Here is a 13,347-nt window from a genome sequence, read left to right as displayed (position 1 = left end):
GTTAACACACACACAGCCATGTACCACAACACAAACACACACACACACACACACACACACACACACACACACACACACACACACACACACACAGCCATGTACCACAACACAATCACACACACGTACACACAGCCATGTACCACTACACAAACATACACACACACACACACACAGCCATGTACCACTACACAAACACACACACACATAGAGCATGATAAATCACTAATGAATGAAACATAAGAAATGCAAATAATGCACTTACACCCCACTCAATGAATGATATTCCCAAACTTGCACTTAATATAATTAGTGCATTATTCAGTAAAGTAATTTAGTGCTTAGAGATTTCACTGGCTAAGTGGTTTTGGTGATGTTGCCAAGTAACCAAACCTGATATGCAATCAGAAATCTGAACAGATTGATAGGATTCTATTCCAGTTAATTTACAATGCAGTACTAATTGTTTTGTATATTACCAGGAGAGAAATGGAATAGATAGATATATAGATAGATAGACAGAGAGAGGGCAGAATACAGCAAGAGAGAGAGTAAGAAAGAGAGAGAGGGAGAGAGAGGGGAGAGAAATGGCATTCCCAGTGGGGAGGGTTAATGTACCGGCAAATCAATTACACATTGAACTGCACAGAGAGAGGGAGGACAGCAGAGGGGAAAAGAAGGGACCTCAGGGGAGGAGTGGAACAAGGAAAAGGGGGAGGAAAAAGAGAGGAAGAGAATCAGGGACAATCATCAAGGATATGGAATGTACTGAAACACTCTTAAATACAACTTATTTTTCAAGATGTTGGAACAATTCAGTTTACTGTTTATGGGCAGAGGGGGAGAGAGGGGGGGGAGAGAGAGGGGAAGAGAAAGGGAGGGAGGCCATTAAGCCATTAAATCAAGAAAAGCAAGGAGAGATAAAATGAGAGAGAGAGCTTAAGCGGAGTGTTAGACTCTGCTAAATATTCATATATATAAACAGTATATAAATAAATATATAAATCCCCTCCACCTGACATGTGAGTGTGTACTAGACTTACGTCCTTGGCTTTACAACCGATCATCTGTGAATTGTACCTTATCGGACCTGTTGTGTTTGTTCTATGACCTTGATATTCACTTTTCAGTACGTCGCTTTGGATAAAATGTCATGTAATGTTTCCTTTCTCCTGAGCTGTTTAGGAACCAGGCGGCACGGATGGTGCAGTGGGTAGCACTGCCGCCTCACAGCAAGGAGGTCCTGGGTTCGAATCCCCGTCGGCTGGGGCCTCTCTGTGCAGAGTTTGCATGTTCTCCCTGTGTCTGCGTGGGTTTCCTCCGGGTATTCCGGTTTCCTCCCACAGTCCAAAGACATGCACGTTAGGCTGATTGGAGAGTCTAAATTGCCTGTAGGTATGAGTGTGTGAGTGAATGGTGTGTGTGCCCTGCGATGGACTGGCGACCTGTCCAGGGTGTATTCCTGCCTTTCGCCCAATGTATGCTGGGATAGGCTGCTGGGATACGTATCCTCCCAATGTTTCGCATGTTTTCACATTGTGCGGGGGCCTGAACTCTCCCAACTCTCCCAGAACTCCTGGTGCCATTCCCTTTTTCCAATTCTTTCTTAAATTTTTTGTTTACTTTTGGGATGTTCCTCCGTCCCCCTGCGACCCTGATCAGGATAAGCGGGTTCAGATAATGGATGGATGGATGTTTAGGAACCCTCCACACCTGTGCTAATTGGGAAAATGCTCACACCTGTGCCAATCAGGTCCTCAGAATACTCACACAGCCTCCTCCCATGAGCAGGGGCATGTGCAATTGGAAAACGCTTGGCTACGGTTTCTGTGTTGAACGATACGTATCCTCCCAATGTTTCGCATGTTTTCACATTGTGCGGGGGCCTGAACTCTCCCAACTCTCCCAGAACTCCTGGTGCCCTCCCCCTTGTGGCCATTCCCTTTTTCCAATTCTTTCTTAAATTTTTTGTTTACTTTTGGGATGTTCCTCCGTTGTGTTTCTGCGCTGCTTATGCTTCACTCAGTACTGACAGCTGTGTACTGCTAGTTGGAGGTTTTGGGCTGTAATGGAGGGAACAAGAGGGGGAGGGAGCGACGTGAACAAATGGCGGGATAGTTGGGTTATAACAGAGGGAAGGATGGAGAGTTGGGTTATAACAGAGGGAAGGAGGGAGAGTTGGGTTATAACAGAGGGAAGGAGGGCGAGTTGGGTTATAACAGAGGGAAGGAGGGAGAGTTGGGTTATAACAGAGGGAAGGATGGACAGTTGGGTTATAACAGAGGGAAGGAGGGAGAGTTGGGTTATAACAGAGGGAAGGAGGGAGAGTTGGGTTATAACAGAGGGAAGGTGGGAGAGTTGGGTTATAACAGAGGGAAGGTGGGAGAGTTGGGTTATAACAGAGGGAAGGAGGGAGAGTGGGGTTATAACAGAGGGAAAGAGAGAGAGTTGGGCTATAACCGAGGGAACGAGGGAGTTTATGGGAGTTATGGGAGTTTAGTGCAGCTCTGCGATGGTCTGTTTTATTGCTGAACTGTATTGGCTGGGCCGAGTAAAACATGAATAAGTAATGAAATGAGTGTGGAAGTGCCCATTTAAATGCATTGCTACAAATATACACGCCACCCTGAGACATTAACCTCACCCCCACCCCTTGCTTTGTGTGTGCGTGTGTCTGTGTGGGGGGGGGTTCTGTTTGGTCCATTTGACATTGGTGATGTGTCCCATTTCAAGGTACCCTCCATCTCCTTGGCTGTCCTGGGAGCCGCAGGTATTCACATTGAATGGAAGACGTGGGATAATTTATTTGTCTCTCTCCATCTGCCGTTCCTGTGGTTCCCTGTCCGGGGTCCTGGGAGACAGAGATAACAGCTCGCCGTCTGCAAGCATTGGACTCCCAGGGAGCTCAGGAGGGCCTCGCATCTGGCCTTATGCCACCATAGGCCTGTATGTAGAATAATATAGCACAAGATTTTGAGACAACCACTCAGCATTAAAGAACAGTTTCACCCGAGAATGAAAGGATGGCCTTTTCTCTGAGTGTTTCAATATCTTTGCAATTTCAAAATCAATGATATACTGTATATACATGTGAATACTGGTTGGAGTTTTTTTAACGGGTGAATACATATGTAGATTAGTTTAGAAATCTTGGAATTCATGTCACTTTACATAAATATTAAATGTCCCAGATCACATTATACATCATGACAATTGCATATGCAGTCGGTAATGTTTATGAGGTTGGTCTTATGTTGGGGACAGCCTGTAGCCTAGTGGCTAAGGTACATGACTTGAATCCGGAAGATTGGATGGTTCAAGCACTGGTGTGGCCACAATAAGATCCACACAGCTATTTACCCCTTGAGCAAGGCCCTTAACCCCACATTGCTCCAGGGGGGATTCACCCCTGCTTAATCTAATCGACTAGTCACTTTGGATAAAAGCATCAGTTAAATAACTCACATAATGTAGGTGATAGTCTCTTGAGTTTAGGTAATTTGGGAGGGTTGGGAGGTAGTACCGGTTGTGGCCACCGGGGCCAGGGGAGCCTACCTCCTGTGGGTATTTAAAGCGCTCGCCGGCAATCGGTCGGCGCTTTGGTGTTAACTGTTCACTCTTACACCAAGCTGGTATGCACGCGGTAGACTCAGTGTTTTAACGAGTCAGGTATCGTGCTGGTTTGGGTTTCTTTCTCATTTAAAAGAAAAGGTAAGGAAGACACTCAGCTTGTTGGTGCTGTCTGCACGGCTGACGCCTTCCGAAAGGTTCTTTATTTTTGATTTCATTTATAGCTCCTGTGGTCTGGGGTTTGCAGTGCTCGCTTTTAGCACTCATTTTTGTTGGATTGTTCGCCCTGGTTTTTAAGGGTCGCTTTATTTTCCTGTAGCCGTTTTTTGGGCTGTTCCTTTTATTTTGGTCGGAGTTGTCTCCAAGATATTTTCTGTTTCCTTTACCTCCCGGGGTTTTGTGGCGAACACATTCGCGTGTCCGCTTATAAGGGATTACTCTTAGTCGCTCCTGGCTCTCCGCCAGTCCCCGATACTACATAATTGCCATGCATTGTTCTGGAACTTTCCGCCCTTTGCAATATGTGGCACACACAATGTATCTTATAAGACAGATTTCTCCCTGACTCACTCACTAGAGAATGCACAGAGCTGCATTGCACACAAAGCACTGCCGTTTATCTCATTACGGATATAATGTGGAACCAGTGAACTGAGCCAAATGAGATCTTCACTTTTGTAATTTAAATATTCAATTTTTGGTTGCAGAACTCACAATGACCACAACTGAGATGGGAAATGGGGATTGGTAATTGAAAACACGATACTGGAAACACACACACACATGCACCTCCCCAGCCTTAGCATGTGCCATTAAAGTGATAAATATGTGAAATACACTCACCGAGTATTTCTTAGACTTATCTTTCAGACTATATTTCTACTATAGCCTATCCACTTAAGAGTTATGATGCGTTGTGTGTTCAGAGATGCTCTTCCGCATACCACTGTTGTAACGTGTGGTTATTTGCGTTACTGTGACCTTCCTGTCAGCTTTGACCAGTCAAGCCATTCTCCTCTGACATCTGCTCACTGGATTTTCTTGGGTTTTTGCACCATTCTTTTCAAACTCCAGAGACTAGTGTGCTTGGAAATCCCAGGAGATCAGCAGTTTCTGAGATACTCAAACCACCCTGTCTGGCACTGACAATTATTCCATGGTCAAAGTAACTCAGATTAAAAATTTTTCCCATGGTTTCAGCAGTGTGTGCGTGAGAGTGTGTGTGTGTGTGTGCGTGTGTATGCATGCGTGTGCGTTAACACACACACACACAGGAACTGACGATCACTGAAAAGCTGAGAGAACAACAGCCCCCTCAGGCTGGGATGAAGAAGAGGAGGAGGAAGACGAAGAAGAAGGAGATGAGAGGAGCTGCCAGCTGAAACGGATCCTCAGTTCCAGGAGGGAGGGGGGGGCGGGAACGGGAACGGGAATGATGTTTCGGGAAGAGAGAGAAAGTTTTATGGGGAGGCTCTGAGAGTCTCTGTCCTTCCTGCTGATCTGAATGATTTATCACAGGGAGGGGCCGGAGAGGGGGGATCTCTCCATTATTCATCGCTCTGAAGGAGAGGAGAGAGGGAGCAGGGCTAGGTGAAGGGGAGGAGAATAAGAGAAGCCTGCGTTTGCCACCCACACCTCATGGAGGAGCTTCAGTCAATGCTTCTCAGAAGATCAGCTCCAGAAGGACACTAGATAATGCTCAGGGTTAAATAAACGTTTTTCGCATACACTTTATTAAAAAGATGCACAAATAACATGTATTCTATCAGTGTGTGAACCAAGTATGTGCCTACTTAAATGTTTGAAGAGTATGATTTTGGAATGCTTTTTTTCTCTCCAAAATTCCAAATCAATGTTCCGGAACTGTGGCATTCAATATCCAGTAGTGACTGTTACATCATCGTACTCCTTAAAACAGGCAGAGCTATTACTTATTTTGACACTAGTGGGAGGTGTTTTGACACCCCAGATGCACACTGGGATTGCTTCACACTTTTTTATGATACAGTTAGCATACAGACACAGGCAAGCTGATGCTATAACAGCATTCTCCTGCTGACACCCGTTTTTTGGTTTCAAACTTCTAAGTCAGTGTTCTAGAACTCATTAGAATGTTCAGAACATTGGAATGTTAACAACATTCTAATCACGTACGTATCTGTGATTTTATGCCTTACACAGCCTAATGAGTATGGGTTCAGGTGTACAGGATGACAGGTCCAGGATTGGTCCGGTGGATTCACTCGACTCCAGCTTTCCTTTAAAATGTCCCCCACCATTTTACCCCCTGGGTGTAAAGTTGTGCTAATTCATGAGTTATAAAGGATCAATGCTTTAGGGTCTCACCGTACATGTGGTCTGTTGTTCAATCAGATCAGCTGCCCTCAAGTTGTTCCTGTAGAAAACAGGTAACATTTCAGAGGCTGATATTAATAGACAAAAATAAAACGGTCATTCATTTGAGGGAACTTGTACTGTTGTACTGGTGCCTAAAGGGTTGAAGGATTTCAGACTACTAATAGGCCCAGGTTAGAGACCATGACAGTTATGTCCTCTCCTTTTACAGGGCACCACAATTGTGTCGGGTATATTTTGAAATATGTCATGATCACACATGCAATTTTACCAATAGCACTGGCAGCTGCTTCTAGCCGTTCACTAAAGAAGACATGATTTGCAGCCAGTGAAATGAAACTGTGAGTCCTGGAGCTTACGTTTGCACAGCAATCGCTCTCACTCCGAGTCTCGTTTAAACCTAAAGGTTTAAATAAGATTATGCATAAATACGCTTACCGTTGCCGTGGAGCCGTAGAAGAACACGCGAATGCTGAGCGTGTGCATAGGGCTCAGAACTACATAAAGACACAGACATCACAGGGGAAGATGATTGCAATGAATATGAATGTAAACAGAAAACCAGACATGATAATGAAAAATAATATATTTACAAAAATACAATATTAACTAACAGACAAAACTCAGAAACATTATAGTGGGTCGTTTATCTCACCAGCCAGACTCACGCTCCCCGAAAGCCACATTCCTGTTTTATTGTCCTTTAATAATTAAACTGGCCTTGTGTAGAGATCACAGTAGGAAATATTTCCCCACCGTTGGTCTGACACAACCAATCTCCTCAGTTGTAATTACTCAGAGTGCTGCTTTAATACTTCAGGGCAAGCATTCAACATTTATGTTCCCTGGGCACCGGGCTCTGAGAGGCTGTTATTCTGGACCCTGGCTTCAGCGTGTAGGCCTGGGTTGTCTACTCTTTGTTTGTACCCACGGATGTAGCTAGGACGTAGCCGTACTCGGTGCCGTATTCAGACGTGCTCTTTTGTGTACTTTCCAAGACTTGAGCAGAAAACGCACATAAGCACAGGTCTAAATTCAGCTCTTAATGCCTCAACATTTCGACGTGAATGCGCGTTCGAGGAGCGTAAGAAGTCGTCTATGCCCATCTCATCACTGCGGACGGGCAGGGAAGCTTGCATGCGCCAGTGTGCTTCAACTTCTACATGTAGCATAAAAAGGCTTTCAGTGTCAGAATGCATATGTCTGTCTCGCTGATTGTGTGTGAGAGAGAGACTGTCTGTGCGTGTGTGTGAGACAGAGACAGTGTGTGCTGTGTGTTTCTTGCATTGGGTCATTGACTACTTTTGTTAGCAGGTACTGTAAAACACTGTAACATATTATAATTTTTGCACTTTTAATGTCAAAGTTTTGATGAAGGCATTTAAAAAAAGTAAGTCATTAAAAACCTCAGCTGGCTCCAGTGCACAAGGAGTCGGTCTGTGGGGGATATAGTGCCGTGAGCTGTCTGATGCGGGCCCAGCAGAGAGAATCTGTCAGCTTATGGCCAAGCCATTCACAGATCACCGCTTTGAGAAGACGGGTCACCCACAGAGCTTCCTCCTCTTGCAAACCTTCCTGCCTTCATAAATATATGACTCTCTCTGTTAATCACCCTCTCACTCTCTCTCCCTGCTAAAGTATCACCCCCATATGAACACTGATCTTTGCACTATTCCCTTTCATTTCTGCCACCAGAGCACGACTTGGGCCCAGGCTCTCCTGCCATGTTGAGTACATCTTTTAGGATTTCATGGTGGATAATAGCAAACGCAACTCTGAGCAAGAATGATTGAACGGAGAGAAAATGCTTAAACGCCGAGTTCGTTTTTTCAAAAGTGGAAACGCTGCAGATGGTGGAAGGGGGTACTGGTGCCTGTGTCAGCAGCCCTGAACACTCTGCCCACATCAATATCAGTCCTTTTCCCCCCGTCCTGGTAATAACAGGGTTTCAATGAGGCGTCAAATGAGCTCAACCTACAGAGAATCGCCATTCAGCACAACCCTGCATCGACTGCACCGGAGCAAAGGTGAGACACGAATATGACACAGGGGGGAAATCTAGGCGTGACACTGCACCTGCAAGTTTAATAAAAAAAAAACCTGTGGGCCCCCTCACCCCTGGAATGTCCCGTGAATACAACCCTGCACAGGAGTCAGCAGTGAAGTGATTGAAAAAAACAAAATAGCCATGAACACAATAATCAGTATTGAAGTCAGCAGACCATTGTAGAGGTGACATTGGCTCAGGTGGTAAGAGCAGTCGTCTGGCAGTTGGAGGGTTGTTGGTTCAATCCCGCCCTGGGTGTGTCAAAGTGTCCCTGAGCAAGATGTCTAACCCCAAAATGCTCCTGATGAGCTGGTTGGTGCCTTGCATAGCAGCCAGTTGCCGTTGGTGTGTGAGTGTATGTATGTATGTATGTATGTATGACTAAAATGTAAATGTATGAATGGGTGAATGAGAAACATCAATTGTACAGCGCTTTGGTTAAAGGCGCTATATACAGTGGGAGCAATAATTATTTGATCCCTTGCTGATTTTATAAATTTATTATGGTATTTTTGCATGAAATAAGTATTTGATCCCCTACCAATCAGCAATAATTCTGGCTCCCACAGACCAGTTAGTTTTTCATTAAGAAGCACTCCTAATCTCAACTCATTACCCAAAACACCTGTGTCAACTCGTTACATCGTTATGTAGCTGTATAAAAGACACCTGTCCACACAATCAATCAGACTCCAACGTTTCCACAATGGGCAAGACAAAGGAGCTGTCTAAGGACATCAGGGACAAAATTGTAGACCTGCACAAGGCTGGGATGGGCTACAAGAAAATAAGCAAGCAGCTTGGTGAGAAGTTAACAACTGTTGGAGCAATTATTAGAAAATGGAAGAAACACAAAGTCACCGCCAATCTCCCTCGGTCTGGGGCTCCACACAAGATCTCGCCTCGTGGGATATCAATGATCATGAGAAAGGTCAGGGATCAGCCCAGCACTACACAGGAGGAGCTTGTTAATGACCTGAAGGCAGTTGGGACCACAGTCACGAAGAGAACCATCAATAACACACTACACCGTGAAGGATTAAAATCCTGCTGCGCGCGCAAGGTTCCTCTGCTGAAGAAGGCACATGTACAGGCCCATCTGAAGTTTGCCAAAGATGATCCAGAGGAGGCTTGGGAGAAGGTGATGTGGTCAGATGAGACCAAAATAGAGCTATTTGGCATCAACTCGACGCCGTGTTTGGAGGAAGAGAAATGCTGAGTACAACCCCAAGAACACCATCCCCACTGTGACGCATAGAGGTGGAAACCTTATGCTTTGGGGGTGTTTCTCAGCTAAGGGGACAGGACGACTTCACCGTATCGAGGGGAGGATGAATGGGGCCATGTACCAGGAAATTTTGGGCGACAACCTCCTTCCCTCAGTGAGAGCACTGAAAATGGGTCGTGGATGGGTCTTCCAACATGACAATGACCCAAAACATACTGCCAAGGCAACAAAGAAGGGGCTCAAAAAGAAGCATATTAAGGTCCTGGAGTGGCCTAGCCAGTCTCCAGACCTAAATCCCATCAAATATGGGGCGACATGGCTCAGGCAGTAAGAGCAGTCGTCTGGCAGTCGGAGGGTTGCCGGTTCGATCCCCCGCCCGGGCTGTGTCGAAGTGTCCCTGAGCAAGACACCTAACCCCCAAATGCTCCTGACGAGCTGGTCGGGGCCTTGCATGGCAGCCAATCGCCGTCGGTGTGTGAGTGTGTGTATGAATGGGCGAATGGAGAAGCATCAATTGTACAGTGCTTTGGATAAAGGCGCTATATAAATGCCTGCCATTTACCATTTACCAAATATCTGTGGAGGGAGCTGAAGCTTCGAGCAACAGCCTCGGAACCTTAAGGATTTGGAGAGGATCTGCAAAGAGGAGTGGACCGAAATCCCTCCCAAGATCTGTGCAAACCTGGTGAAAAACTACAACAAACGTCTGACCTCTGTGCTTGCCAACAAAGGTTTCTCCACCAAGTATTAAGTCCTATTGTTCTATGGATCAAATACTTATTTCATGTGAAAATATGATATAAAATTCATATGATGTTGTTATTGTTTATATGATTATTATTCTGTGATATTCTGTCTCTCAATGTTAAAATGTACATTCTTTGTAAGTGGGCAAACCTACAAAATCAAAGCAAGGGATCAAATAATTATTGCTCCCACTGTAAATGACAACCATTTACCATTTATGCACAGGATATGCAAGTGCACCCCCAAAAATAAGGAGTAGGCCTGTCTTTAATGATATCGGCACTTTTGGCATGCACAGCAACAGTTGTGTAGCCAAAATATAGTACAGTGAGTAGGCTACGCCTAATAGTACTAATAAGAAACCACTGAAGGCTTTGTGCAGTGTTCAACGAGCTATGGAAACCAAGCAACCTTCAGTCCTACATTATTGGCTGGCTAAATTATCCATATAATTACACCTGCATTAATTATATCTGCATACATACTAAATGATTTGTTAAACACCCATACAAGCACCCATGCTCTGCAAAGGGTAAAAAAATTAAATAAAACACTAGTTATTGACATAATAGTGATAGTGGGCGTACATACTCCAAATGCTCACCCTTTAGATAAAAATACATAAATAAAATATGAAAAAGCGTCAAGAAGAATACATTACAATCATACTCTGTCAGACAGTGGGCATTAGCCTGCTAATTTTACATGACTCACCATATTTAACTCATCACTGCCATCTACTGGCAGCGTGAAGCTATAGCCGACACTGTACAGTGACCAAGCCAGACTATCAGAACTTTCGATTTCACACCCAAATTCACAGGTGGTTTTTCTTGCTTTGAACAAATATTTTAATAAATATTTATTACTTTTTCATATGGCAATTTCTCTGTTCAATGATTCCCCCATCCCAAACTTAGCAAACTGTTTTAGACCAAATCTCTTAATAGAAGCAGCTGTTATTTTATGTTGCAGGACCTTTGTCAACCTAAGGCGTCAGTAGTATTATCTTTCTCCTTTGAGGTACCCCCCACCCACTCTTCTTCCCCCAGGTTCCTCACCTATCACCTGCTCTTAAATCCATCGCACCTGCAGTCAGAGGCTTTCCACCCCTATAATCTTCAGCCTGCTGAAAGCTCAGACCCACAGCACACTCCCAGTCCACTGATATCCCCTCACACTTAACATGGCTGCCTCAAAGCTCCCAGTCCACTGATATTCCTTCACACTCAACATGGCTGCCTCAAAGCTCCCAGTCTAATGAAAACACCTCACTCTTAACATGGCCACCTCCAAAAGCTCCCAGTCTACTGATATCCCCTCACACTTAACATGGCTGCCTCAAAGCTCCCAGTCTAATGAAAACACCTCACTCTTAACATGGCCACCCCCAAAAGCTCCCAGTCTACTGATATCCCCTCACACTTAACAAAAACACCTCACTCTTTAACGTGTCTGTTTCAAAGCTCAGAGTCTAACAAAAACCCCTCACACTGTAATGTGACTGTCTCAAAGCTCAGAGTCTAACAAAAACCTGTCACACTTAACGTGTCTGTCTCAAAGCTCAGAGTCTAACAAAAACCCGTCACACTTAACGTGTCTGTCTCAAAGCTCAGAGTAACGAAAACCCTCACACTAAAGACGCCGACTCAAAACTCTCAGTCTAACAAAACCACCTCAAACTGAACATGGCCAACTCAAAGCTTCCAGTCTAGCAAAAACACCTCAAACTGAACATGACTGTCTGAAAGCTCCCAGTCTGAAATAAAAGACCTCACACTTCAAACTCCCTGTGCTCTGAAACTCTCTGAGTGACAGGTGTGATGTCAGAAGAGGAGAGAGAGAGAACAGGACACACAATTCCAAATCTCCAGACGATAAAGAAAAAACAGCTTCAAGGATAAGTGCTTTTAAAATAAGCGTAAGTGTTGAGGGAATACAGTATTTATAGACACAGTGAGTATCGTACTTCACAGCGACACAGAATCGAGCCTCTGGCCAGATGATGTAAAGTGGGAGAGAGAGTGAGGAAGAGAGAAGAAGCTAGTAATAATGATATAAATAATAGTAATAATAAAATAAAAAGGCATTACCGCTATGGGCCATTACATTACATAGCTTACTATTGTTCTTTTTGTGATCAACATTTTAAAAAAAAGGACACAGCAAACACAGCAACACGATGACACATAAACAATAGTGTTTGAAAAACTGAGTAATATAAAGGAATTATTAAAGAGAAAAAAGGAAGAAAAAAAATCAACATTCATATATAAATAAAATAAATAAAGCTTTTACAGAGTAGAGACAGACATTATCAAGCCCAAAGCAATTAATGGTGAACTGAAAAGAAAAGCAAACAGTGAAACAAATTCATTTCTACAGTGACCATCCAGTTCTATCAACCTCTACCGCTGAAGCGCTCCAGGTCTGATAGTGGCAGGCTTGGCTCTAGTGAGCTGTTGTACATTCAAGAGATGCTATACTCTGGTAGGATGGCATCCAGCATTGAATCAAATGAATAAAAATTATTTCAATTGAGGGACAAAGACGAGTCATCATTGAGCAGACCGAGGCAGGGGTTAGGCACTATTGTAGATCCTAATAGCTCTGATATTGTTGAGAAAACCTCTAGAGTCCAAAATTCCCAAAACATATGCATCGTTGTGAACAATGTTTGAACCTGGCAGTGAGTACAGTAGGGGCTAGAAACTAGCTTAAATTTTAAGCATTTGACAGGTGTAGCATACGCCCTGTGAATCATCTTTAAACGTATGAGTCGATGCGCAAGATTTTTTGAGTTACTACTTAAATTGGACCAATCTGGTTTCAGACCGATACTGTGGAGTTCCGGCCCCCATACCCTTTCAACTGCCAGTGTCTTACTAGAACCATCAAGCATCAAGCACATCACTGTCCCTCGGGAACCCCGCCCAGGAACCCCGGCCAGGACCAATCCAGTCCTACATAGGGTGTTCTGGCAAGGGCCTATTCCAGGGCACCCCATACGCCTTCATCGAGGATCAAGTAAAGAAAGTAAGAAGTGCCTGGTAAATCATATTACTCCCTGATATCTTGGAATGAACAGAGTCCAGTGTTGTTGAAAATATTGCTTAAAACCGAAACACCGTTGTTTAGGCTTTGGGGAAATGTAAAAGGCTGCCCACCTGATTGAAGGTAATAGCTATTCCATAACGGAGACTTTTGATGAAATAAAAAGTCATCAGGTGGGCAGATGTTTTGCCCATCATCAGTTCTACCTTCTTCCAAACGGCTATAGAATTGGTTAAGGCATAGAATGATGTTTCTGCGTACCCTTCCTCTCCATAGTAAGTCTTCTGGTCGATGTGGCTTCACATGTGTAGCCTCTATAGCCCACCAGGGGACCTCAGATTCCATGTTT

This window comes from Conger conger, chromosome 13 (assembly GCF_963514075.1).
Source record: "Conger conger chromosome 13, fConCon1.1, whole genome shotgun sequence".
NCBI classification, from domain to species: domain Eukaryota; kingdom Metazoa; phylum Chordata; class Actinopteri; order Anguilliformes; family Congridae; genus Conger; species Conger conger.
This window is presented reverse-complemented; position numbering follows the sequence as displayed.